The sequence below is a fragment of the Anolis carolinensis genome, chromosome 4, assembly GCF_035594765.1.
Source record: "Anolis carolinensis isolate JA03-04 chromosome 4, rAnoCar3.1.pri, whole genome shotgun sequence".
NCBI classification, from domain to species: domain Eukaryota; kingdom Metazoa; phylum Chordata; class Lepidosauria; order Squamata; family Dactyloidae; genus Anolis; species Anolis carolinensis.
The window spans coordinates 219883470-219895110 of NC_085844.1; the positions used below are offsets into that span (position 1 = coordinate 219883470).

At 40.0% G+C, this 11641-nt stretch overlaps 1 long non-coding RNA gene across 1 annotated transcript; it reads right to left on the reverse strand.

Annotated features, from left to right (window-relative positions):
* Positions 1 to 5450: 5450 nt before the first annotated feature.
* Positions 5451 to 11283, reverse strand: LOC134298727 (uncharacterized). Its single transcript, XR_010005817.1, has 4 exons — positions 10467 to 11283; positions 8444 to 8571; positions 6397 to 6446; positions 5451 to 5623 (listed from the first exon to the last, which is right to left on the reverse strand). It is a non-coding gene; the product is annotated as an uncharacterized LOC134298727 (long non-coding RNA).
* Positions 11284 to 11641: the final 358 nt, after the last annotated feature.

The window sequence follows — 11641 nt, forward strand, 5'->3', positions numbered from 1 at the left end:
TTATACAAAGCTGCTTTTATTAAATCAATATTGTTTATCCATCTAGGTCAGAACAACCTATTCTAAATGGCAGCTGCTTTTCCGGGTCTCAGGAATGGATTTTCCCAAGTACTGCTTCTTTTCATATGAATCGAGGTCATATGAATCGAAGGGCTTGTCTACATGAAAAAAAACAACCCTGTACCACATTGAATCCAGTTTTGGCTATCTACACAACACATGTCAACTTCCATTGAGTATCCTGGTTTTTCTGCTCTGTTTTCAGCAAAGTCGTGGGATATTATGTAGCTTGCAGGAAACACTGGAATACCCTAGGGACACAGACTTGACCATCTGGACATATGGCCTTGGTTTCAGCAGGTACATGTTAGGTCTAGAGTATCTTTGGGGCACAATTGCCCTGGAGTAATCTGCTCCATAAAGACATGTCCAAAGATAGGAACTTAAATCCAAGTTTTAGTTCCAGCAAGAGTAGAAACATTGAATAATGAAAGCTTGGTAAACTACCACTTAGAGCACATGTACACAGACCATTTAATGCAGTTTCAAACTAGTATTAAAGAACGTGGTTTTGTTGTGCAGGTAATTACATAGGAAATTCTAGAAACAGTTGGAGGACCAGATGGTGATTACACAAACCACATAGCCTGATGGCTCGAGGAGGAGTACAACAAAGTTAAAAGCTTATGAACATAAAATATAAACAATAAATTGCATAGATAAAAACACAAAAATATAAAAAAAACTTGCACCAAGCACAGATACAGAATTGGCATGTAGTAGTAATAGATTGTAAATCAAAACTCATGATTGTCTGGCTAGACCTGCCGAATAAATGGGTCTTCAATTGTGTTTTAAATTCTGACAGCTCTGTTGGCTGCCCTATCACTTCTGTCAGGTCATTGCACAATTGTGGGGCAACCAGTGAAAAGGTCCTGTGGGTTATGGATGTCAGTCAGGTTCTGGTTGGTTGGAGTAAGCATTCCCCAGAGGATCTAAGTGCCTTAAAGGGCAGATTGTACAGGAGAAGGCAATCCTGGAGGTAACCTGGACCAAAATCATGTAGGGCTTTAAAAGTAAAAACCAATGCTTTGTACTTTGCCCAGAAACTAATTGGTAACCAGCAGAGTAACTTTAATTTGTTCCTGTAACAAATCTGACTGCCATGCTTTGAACTAATTGGAGTTTCCTAAATTGGTACAAAGGCAACCCAATGTACAGCACATTGCAGAAGTCCAACTCTGAGGTTACGAGTGTGTGCACTATCACATTTAGGTAATCAAATCTAGTAAGGGGTACAGCTGGCGTATCAGCTGAAGCTTGAAGCAAGCACTCCTGACTGTCGCGTCTGCTAAGACTGACATTTCGAGATGAATCCAGGAGCACTCCTAAACTGCGAACACAGTCTTTCGAGTAGAGTGTAACCCCATCCAGAACTGGTTTACACACCTCAATCCCTAGATTAGAGCTTTAAGGGTTTTATAGGCAGTCTCTGAGTTATGAATATTCAACTTACAAACAGCTCATAGTTACAAACAAGCCTCTCACATCCCTGCCTGCCATGAAATCTTAGCGCCGAGCCAAAGTGTGTTTGTATCTCTCCATCCCCTTTCCTTATTTCTTCCTACTGATCTCTCCAAACCCGTTTCTCCTTTTCTTCCTATCGATCTCTCCACCGCATTTTCTTTTTCTTCCACCTTCCGGTTGCTGCCTTCTGCAGAATTCTGGAGCTTGTAGTTTGGTGAGACCCAGGTCCTGTCTGGCTAAGCAGGTTAAAGGCCTCTCCCTAAACTACAAACCCCAGAATTCTGCAGAAGGCATCAACTGTATTTGAAGTTTATAGATGCTTTAGTGTAATGAGGTCCAATATCTCCTTCATCCTCCCTGTATTTTTCTCCATCTCTCTTCTCCTTTTCTTCATGTCTGACACCACTTTTAATTGCCCTGGCTCAATGATATGCAATGCTGAGATTTGTAGTTTGGAGAGGCAGCAGCATTCTTTGGCAAGGACTCTAAAACTACAGCTCCCAGGATCTCATAGCAATGAACCAAGGCAGTTAAAGTATTGTCAAACTACATTCATTCCACAGCATAACCAGAATAAAATCTTCTTTATGCAGTTGTAATATTGCACTGATGTCCCCAGTTTTCTGGTATTTGTAGAACTGTCAGTGGTCTAGCTCTGTGACCTCTGTGACATATGCTCTTTGGAAACACAAATAAAATAAACTTATAGCTTATTAAGCCAGGAAAACTCTTGGGCCTCAACCATTCTCAGAGGACTTAACTATCCTGCCATCATTTTTATTCAGCAATGAGTGTTAAATCCAATATAGGTCACAACCAGTTTTTAGTGACTCTCAAAATGCTTTGCCCCCTTTTTAAAAAATGCTCAGGCCATTGGAAAATGCAAAGCCTTTTTAACCTTCTTTATTGAGAGTAATCAAGTAATTATTTTTGTCAGTCCATTGCATGGGAAATTTGAACAGGAGAAAGCACTGCTCTAGACTTTCTGGCTTATGTTGTATTAGAGTCACAAAGATTTGTAAAGGCAATATTTTAAAATTACGAGTTGTGCAATTGGTAAAACATGCTGCATTTGCAAGAGCAGAGAGGACCTGAACTCTATTATCAAGTATACAGAAGTCCCAATCAATTCTTCTGAAAAATTATATGTGAAGCCAACCTGTAGTAACTTTCAGTTTTTGAACTTACATAAGCTTGCTGGGATGGTATCTAGATCTTGATACAACACTAAAATACTTCTGAGTAAAACAAAAATAAATCATGGAGAAAATGTGGAGTGTAGAATCATAGAGTTGGAAGAGACAAGAGCCATGTAATCCAACCTTGAAATGCAGGCACATCATCAAAGCACTCCAGGGAATCATCATCCTATCTCTGTTTTAAGACCTCCACAAAAGAGGATGGTTGACAGGACTAAATCAGTTCTTGGTTCAAAAATATCTGCAGTTGCTCACCTACCAGAATTATTGGAAGGTGGGGGGAGCGCCCGGTGGTTGCCAGGAGTGCTGGTGTACTGCTGCCCGGTATTGACCCGGTTGTACCCTGGCGTGGAATGCGGCAGCAGGCTGACCGATTCCGGATCCAGGACCCATTCATGCAGGCCAACAAAATACTTTGGGTAATTTATTGAAGTTGATTGGCAGCAGAGTCATGACAGAGCAAAGGAAATATTTCATTATGAAAACTTCAATTGATGTAGGGAAGTATCCATGTGCCAGTTTGTATAATTCAACTTATAGCCATAAGATATGCATAGAGGATAATTGCATCACTGCCCATCAATCTTAATGATTTTGTGAAGCTTGTAAGTTCAGAGAAAAATAATATTAATAGAAACACAGAAATATAGGAAGTTTCTTTACTAAGTCAAACCCGAAGTCCTTCTAGCCAAGTATTGTCAACATGGATTGACTGTTAATAGCTCCCTAGAGTTTCAGGCAAGATTTTATTTAAAGCTGGAAGATTGTTGATAATACCTGATGGTCTTTCATCCAGGTAAGCAAGATGTTGGACAGATGGGCCCCAATTTCTATCCAACAGCACTGCTCTATTGTTCAAACGGCAATTTCCTGAATATTCGGATTTACTTCACAGTTTCTTGTCCTGATTCCAACATTTTAGCTGGTTTTCTGATCCCATTTAATATCAGAGTGCTCCTGTAGTTAATTTTTACATTTATGGTCCCTGTCATCATATTCTTTGGGTCTGTTAAATTTTATGTGCTGTAAAAGTGTTTATGATTCATGGTGACCCAATGCCTTCATAGCTACAAAGTACAACGGTAAATCCTAGGCTTGGTCTTCTGTAGTCAATTTTACACCCCCCCCCCCCCCCCCGCTTCATCAACTCAGCCTTTAGGACTGGAAGAACAGCTTGTAAAGGACATTAAACATAGACAGCATTTCCAGATCAGGTAAAAGAAGCATAGCTAAATACTGAGAGCTATTCTTAGGTCAGACAGTAGCTGTTCTCATATCTGGATACAGAAAATCCTAAAGACCATTAGTGGCCCATCGGCACTGTGTGTAGTGCAAGGAAAGTTCAGTACTCAGAATGGAAAGGGATGTATGCATTTTGGGGAGTATCAAATTGTAATGGGATGTGTACAGTAGCATTTTATTATTTTTAATTGATCTGTTTAGTGCCTCTATTCCAGGTAAGGGTAAACCCAGGCCCAGGATCTGGATGCGGCCCCTTAGGCTCTTTTCTCAGGTCCTCCTCTCACCATTCTATCCTTCCTTCCTTCTCTCTTTCCTTTTTCCCTCCCTCTCTTTCTTACCTCCCTCTTTCTCCCTCCCTCCCTCCTTTCCTCCTGGGGGATATTTAGCTGGGAGTAGACAAGGAAGGGAAGGAACATGAGAACCATGTTTCAAGATTTAAAGGGGTTTCCCATTGAGGAGAAGGGAGGGAGAAAACTGACTTTCTGCTGCTCTAGAGACCAGTGCACAAGGGAGCAATGGGTTCAAATGGCAGGGAAAGAGAAGCTGACTGAAAAGATTAGGAAGAACTTCCTGAGAGTAAGAGCTGTTGGAGATTGGCACAGACTGCCTGGGAGTGTGGTGGAGTCTGCTTCTTGGGAGGCTTTTCTGCAGAGTGCTTTGATTGTGCCTCCCTGCATGGCAGGGGGTGGACTGGATGGCCCTTAGGGGTCTCTTCCAGCTCTAAGACTCTAGGAGTATATATCAGGAGTAGGCAATAAGGGGTCTTATGGATACACTTTTTTCTCCCCTATTCACCATCTCATCCTGACCAAGGCCAAGCCTTTTGAGATCCAAACTTTTGCCTCTGAAAGAGAAGAGGAAAGGGCAGGGAGAGGACTTGGGAAGAACCCTCCTCCTGGCCCACCCACTCTGCTCTGGCCCACCATGTGGCCCCCTAAGTTAAAAAGTTTGCCCATGCCTGCTCTACTCTATTGTTTGCACCATTGGCCTGACCTCAAAATATAGGAGGAAATATTCTGTATCAAACATAAACTGTTTCAGTTACTCAAAATTTCAGTGAGAAAAAAGCAAAGAATATAACTTTTCTACCCAAAGCTAACCCTGTCAGTCCCAGCTCAGTGTTTGGAAAAATTACTTTTTGGACTACAGCCTTCAGAATGTTGCTGTTAGCCTGGCCATTTGGCCATGTGTTCCCCACTGTAGATGGCAGCTTTGGGCTATTTGAAGCATTAGCCAAAATGAGTATATAGAAATTAGCACATTTCTTTCATTTGAGGCTTATTTTGCAACAGTGCTATTGTGCTATTTTCCACTTTTAAGTGCTATAGGGATTTGCAGTTTAGGGAGAGGCATTTAGAATGAACAGCCAAGAGCTCTTGGGCCTCACTAAACTACAAACTATAGAATTCCACAGGATGTTGCAATTGCAGTTAAAATGGAATATAATGGAATAAAAATATAGTACGATAAGGACTTAAGACTTAAACCTTTGACTTCTTGTTCACCACAGCAAGGACACTTGCCAAATTCTTTAGTAAAACATTGCTTGAAGCAGCTCTGGTGGAATTTCCTGACAAAATTTTCAGATTTTTTATTGTGAATATGTTGGAGTCGATATCCTTTAGAGCCAGCTAGCCAAACTCTGTAGTGGTGGACTGAAGAATAAAGATATTTATCGGATTAGAAAAACACAAGGAGCAGAAAAATACTAATACAGCCTTAAGAATAAGTCAGTCAGTGGTGGCTGATGGGTTTAAGAAAAAGCATAGACATGGTGTATTGAATCACATTTCCCATCACATCGATGCTTTTCATGTCAAATCTACCTGATATTTCTGGCTAAAGTGATGTGAAATACCTCTGTCTGAGTTATCAAGTGTGCCTGGTAACTTCCGGGGCAGTGGGTAAGTCACAGAGGACTTTGCTCAGGATTTCAAAGTGCTGAACACTAGCTTCAAATAGACACAGCATCTTGGAGAGTGTCGTAAAACCTGGATTAAAACCTAGGGTGGAATATATTCCACACTGATGTCCTCACTGACCTATGACCTGTTTATGGGTTTCCCAATGACATCTGATTAACTGCTGCACGTGAGACTAGATCAGCCATGGACCGGGTCCAGCTTGTTCTCTACTTCCATTGACTATACAGCCTTTTTCTTGGTCTCTTCTCTCTTATAGGGATGCTTGGAATTGACCTTTGGGGTCATGGACTGTGGAGCTCTCTCACACAGGAGACTAGTCTGCCTCTCTCTGCACTTCTTTTGAAATATTTTGTTGGAATTGAATAAACGAAACTGTATTGTACTGTGCTCTTCTGGACTACCTTTCAGGCAACTCTGTCTTGCCTTGCACAATTTTTTTCCTTTAGCTTCTTTTCTCTGAGTTTACTGTGTATTCATGTAGATCTATATAAGTTATACTGTACCTGTCTTCTGGCTGCAGGCATTCTGCCAATGTAGATTTATGTAATACTTCCTTTTTTAAAAAAAAAAATAAGCCATCTTAGGTCTCCTACAAACAACACTACTCTTCTTTCCCCTTTCTTTTCTTAATGTAAACACTAGACTTTTGAGATATGGATATATGTTGTCCTTGTTCACATGACAGTCATGAAATAATTCACTGCATATGCAGAATCCAGTCATTAATACATTCATTTCAAGGACAGTGGAAGACATACACCTAAAAAAAAAATCAGGGTGCTTTATTTGAGTTGTGAAGTCTGCAATATATTCTATGCCTATTCAGTAGCAACCTGAGAGAAGGAAAATCCCATGATGGGTAGATAAGATGAAAACTGGAAAATGCTAACCATCGGAGTCTTTATGGTGCTATCCTGTCACCTCAGGGAATTATCTGCCCGAAGTAATTTTATGGGCTTTTGTTTCAAATTTTTTTAGATGTCTCTGCAATTGCTCCAGCATGTAACAGAACTTCAAGAAAGGATTCAGAGCCAAAGGAAACCCCATATCTGGGTCAATGTTTCAACCAGAGAAAATTGAATTACCTTGCACCTGTTCCCTGAACTTTGTTGGCAGATCTGCATTTTTTATCACCAAGTCTAGCAGCTGGATGCTCAGTTCAACTTAGATCCCTTTCAGTCTAAAAGCCAAACACAAGGCTCATATATTTTTCTTAAGACATTAGATTAGAGAATAAAAGGTGAGTTTGTCTGTGCTGCTTTCTTCCTCCTCCTCTGCAGCAGATGTTTACCTCTAGAGAATCTTGAATGTGCTATATAATGTGATATGAATCATATTTACTGAAAAGAAAATCGCCCTGAGTCTAATGGGAATTACATTGAGGTAAGGGCTATAGTACACAGGACTGCAGTCCTGGTGAACAGAATAATTTCCCTATTGCCACCAAAATGCAATAAATTATTGACAAATCTGCTGAATGAACATTGGTCGTAGTATGGAATGATAAAGGTAAAAGGTAAAGGTTTCCCCTGACATTAAGTCCAGTCATGTCTGACTCTGGGGGTTGGTGCTCATCTCCATTTCTAAGCCAAAGAGCCGGCGTTGTCCATAGACACCTCCAAGGTCATGTGGCCGGCATGACTACATGGACCACAGTTACCTTCCCGCCGGAACAGTACCTATTGATCTATTCACATTGGCATGTTTTCGAACTGCTAGATTGACAGGAGCTGGAGCTAACAGCGGCTGCTCACGCTGCTGCCGGGGTTTGAACCTGGGACCTTTCGGTCTGCAAGTTCAGGAGCTCAGCACTTTAATGCACTTCGCCACTGGGGCTCCTTATGGAATGATAAAACACCTCAATAAGTTTCAGACTAGGGGAGGTTGCAGCAATTTACTTTTTACCCAAGCAGTTTGCTTTTACTCAAGTGCACGATTCCACCTCCACTTACCCCTCTTCTCCCTGACTAGTTAGTTGAGTGCAAACTACTTTTGCACTTTGAACTTGGTTCACAGCAATTGAAGCTGGGGTGAAAAGGGGAAAATGGGCGGAGGAGAGAAAAAAAAACCCTGGGCCAATTAACTGGAGGGAGAGAAGAGGGACAAAGTCATGCCCAATATTTTTATCTCTTTTTTTAGGCTTTCCTGAATTCAGTGCATACATTCCAAGGCTTGGAATAGTAGCTTTTGTGTGCTTTTATTCATTTTAAAACTTTTAGCCTCTTTTTTTGCCTGGCCACATCTTTTGACTTCCTTCTGATGTTGTTTGCCCATGTGTATCCTGGTTTTCATTTTTTATCCTGATTTTTATTTGTGAAATGATGGAAGGTATATAGCAGGAGGCAACAACCCATGTTGCTATGAGTGCCATTAGGCCTTTGTTTTAAAGTAAAACTGAGAATATAGATAAAACATCTCACATGACCTTGTATAGTTAAGGAAAATGGAACTCTTTCTAATGCCCCCTCAGAAAATGAGTTACAGCAAATGTTATTTGTTAGCATTAAATGGTGTGTCAATTATGTAATACTTCAAATGAAATAATGTTACCTTCATTGTTGACCTTCAAAATAATACAATTCAAGTAGTTATTTTTCTTGTAGCATGTCACTTCCAAGCTCTGTGGGGAACTGCATTTGGAAGAAGGGAAGGCCAAAACAATCTCGTGGACCCTTGATCTAATGGAAAGTGAAAGTAAAAACTGAAATAAAAGAATATGGCAAAGATCCATGGATCATTTTGTTAATGTGGGATTGTTTATTTCATGAAGAGTTATAGGCAGGGAAAATAGGTAGGCAACCAGTTCATAATGTGAAGTTATTCCTTAATATTTTATTGCTGTAATTACACAGATCTGCAGGTCAGTGGCAAATGAATGCATTTCTACATTAATATACAAACAACCAGTAATTGGCATGAAAGGTTACATGCAACTTTATTAGTTACAGTTGCAGAAGCATGTATCTGGATCTAGACATCAGCCAGCCAGCAACAAACACTGAATGTTCAACCTGCTTTTTGGGAATTACCTGGGTGACAGCACTGGGATAGCAAATGGGTAGAGGCCATTGTCAGTTTCTCCTGTCACCTGGGATCGAAGTTGGAGTATCTGCCTTCAAGCTGAACATAACTTCCCCTCTTCTGGCCCCAAAGATCCCATAAAGGGACCCCAATTCAATTGGAAAGGGCAACCTGCCCCCATTCCATCCAAATTTGATTTGATCACATGCCCAGACTGCTAAAGTTGCAACAAATAAGGTTTAATAAAATGTAGAATAACATCTAACCAATTGCATCATACCATTTAAGGTGGGAACCATCTGAGTCAGGGCATGGCTGGGACTGGGAGGAGGACCTGAGTGAAAACCTAGCTCCAGTTACTAAGTTCCATCTCCCTGCAGCTAGGTCTCCACTGACTGACTGTTTTTTCCTGTCTTCTGAGATGCTCAGGCTACTGTACAAAGCTTTCTAGGAAGATGCCAGGCAGATCAAGGTAATGGTGCCAGAAGCCTTACTATCACAAACTACAAAGACTTTATTCTGGTTAATCTGGTAAAATACTGTACTTATTGTCATCCTTACTGCAATATTTACTTCATCTTACTTTATGCATATAAAATCCTTAAAAACATGACTGATTTGGTGGAGTGCTCTGAACAGAAATAGTTTTGGAAGGGAATGTTCTCTACCCTCTGATTACTTTTCCATCTTTGAAATGTATACACGCATAGTGTAACATTTACCTTGAATGCTATAACTTTATTTTGGCGTTTCCTACTTCTTTTTTTTACGCAATACAATAACAATAGAGTAATAATTAAACCCACTGCAGCAGCCACTTATATTTCACTGGAAGCTGTTATTACCCCATTTGCATAGGTCTTACCATTTTATGCGAAATACACTGAGTGTTAATGGAACAGTACCGAAAACCACTGAATGGCAAAGCTATTTCTGTAATTGCCTGTAGAATGAATTATTGCTTTCTCTGGCAATAAAAGAATAGCAGTTTTGACAAAATCCTCTGGGAAAGTGTTACTACATTGCTGTATGAACCCATGTCTCTCTGTAGACTAAATCCTATTTATACTCGTAATAGAGGTATTGAATCAGTGGGATTTACCTACATGTTGGCTCTTCCTTCAGCAATGAATCTGCTCTAGCTAGGACCTACTAAGCTGTTTTTAGTTCTGCATCATCTGAAAGTATGCTTCCATTCCATTCCAGGACACGATATAGAAGGTTTAAGGGAAATAAAGTGGCATGGTTATATATGTATTTATGTGTGCATTTATGTATAATATAAATCAATAAAAAGCAGCAACTACAATATTTACATTTTAGGAGACAGTGTCTGAAATCCTGTTGATGGCATGATATGTAATTTGGGATTATACATGTGATTATTCTTTTTTTTTTTAACATTATGGGAGGAGGCATGAAAGACCTCTGTTGACTTGCTGAAGTTCTGGAAAAGGGACATCAAAACTGCAACTAAATGTTGCTTGGTTGTGTTCATCTCTCCAGGCTAATACATCACTGTGTCAGTGTGCTCTGCAAAGTTAGAACTTACCTTCTGTGATGAAGAGTGTATGGCAGAGCATTATATTCAGCCCTCACAATTTGGATACCAGCCATAATTTCTTTCCAGTAGAGCCTATCATGAAGGAAGAAGCTTAGAGCCATTAAATGTAGAAAGGCCACTAAACTGTAATTAGCTGATTTGAAATACAAATTGATTCTCCATCATAATAACTATATACATAACACTGGCGATCAGTGGCAGCTCCCATTCACTAACATAGTAAATCCAATCTCAGATTTTGTCCAGTCATTAAAGAAGTTATTTAAGATTTGGCATCTTTTGGGTGATACAGGTCAGAATCTTGGATAGCTCATTTAAAACCTCAGGCTAAAACCTGAAATAGGTTCGTCACTACATCTCACAGAATCTACCAACTGCCAGTAAATATGACTATTATTACACTTTCTTAGAGTTCTTTTTCAGCTTGGAGGATAAAATGAGATTCTGAAACTCATGGTTAGGCGCTATTAGACTATCCTTCCCAAACCATCCTCTGTGTGGGCAAAATTATAAAAGTCTTTAATATTAAATGTTGACTCACAATGAAATTTTAACTGATTATTCTGAACTATGGCTGGCATTTAACAATACCTGCTTGCCAGTTAGCTCCTAAAAATTATTATTAATAATAATTTTATTTATTACTTGCCTCTCCTCATGGCTTGAAGTGGGTTAAAAAACAATTACACTTCAAAAACACCACAAATACACACATTAAAATGTACTTCCATAAAAGCTATGCACCAAAATGCATTTCTATAAAATACATATTCAAACATGCAAAACAGAGATTAAACAAAGGACACACATTTAAAATTCAGGCTTAAAGACTGTCTGGGTAGGCCTGCTGGAAGAGATAGGTCCTTATATGATTTAAAAATTCTGACAGTTCATTTAGCTGTCAGAGTTCTTCTGGCAGGTCATTCTACAGTCTTGGTGCAGCCAATGAAAAGGTCCTTTGGTGATGGTTGCCAGTCAGGTTCTGTCTGGCTGGAGTAGATGCCCCTCAGAGGACCACAGTGTGTGGGGCAAATTGTAGGGGAGAAGGCAATCCTTTAGGTAACCTGGACCCAAAACAAGTAGGGCTTTAAAATGCAAAACCAACACTTTGTACTTTACTCAGAAACTTATGCAGTTCCCTCTTACTTTAGTGCAGTCGTGTG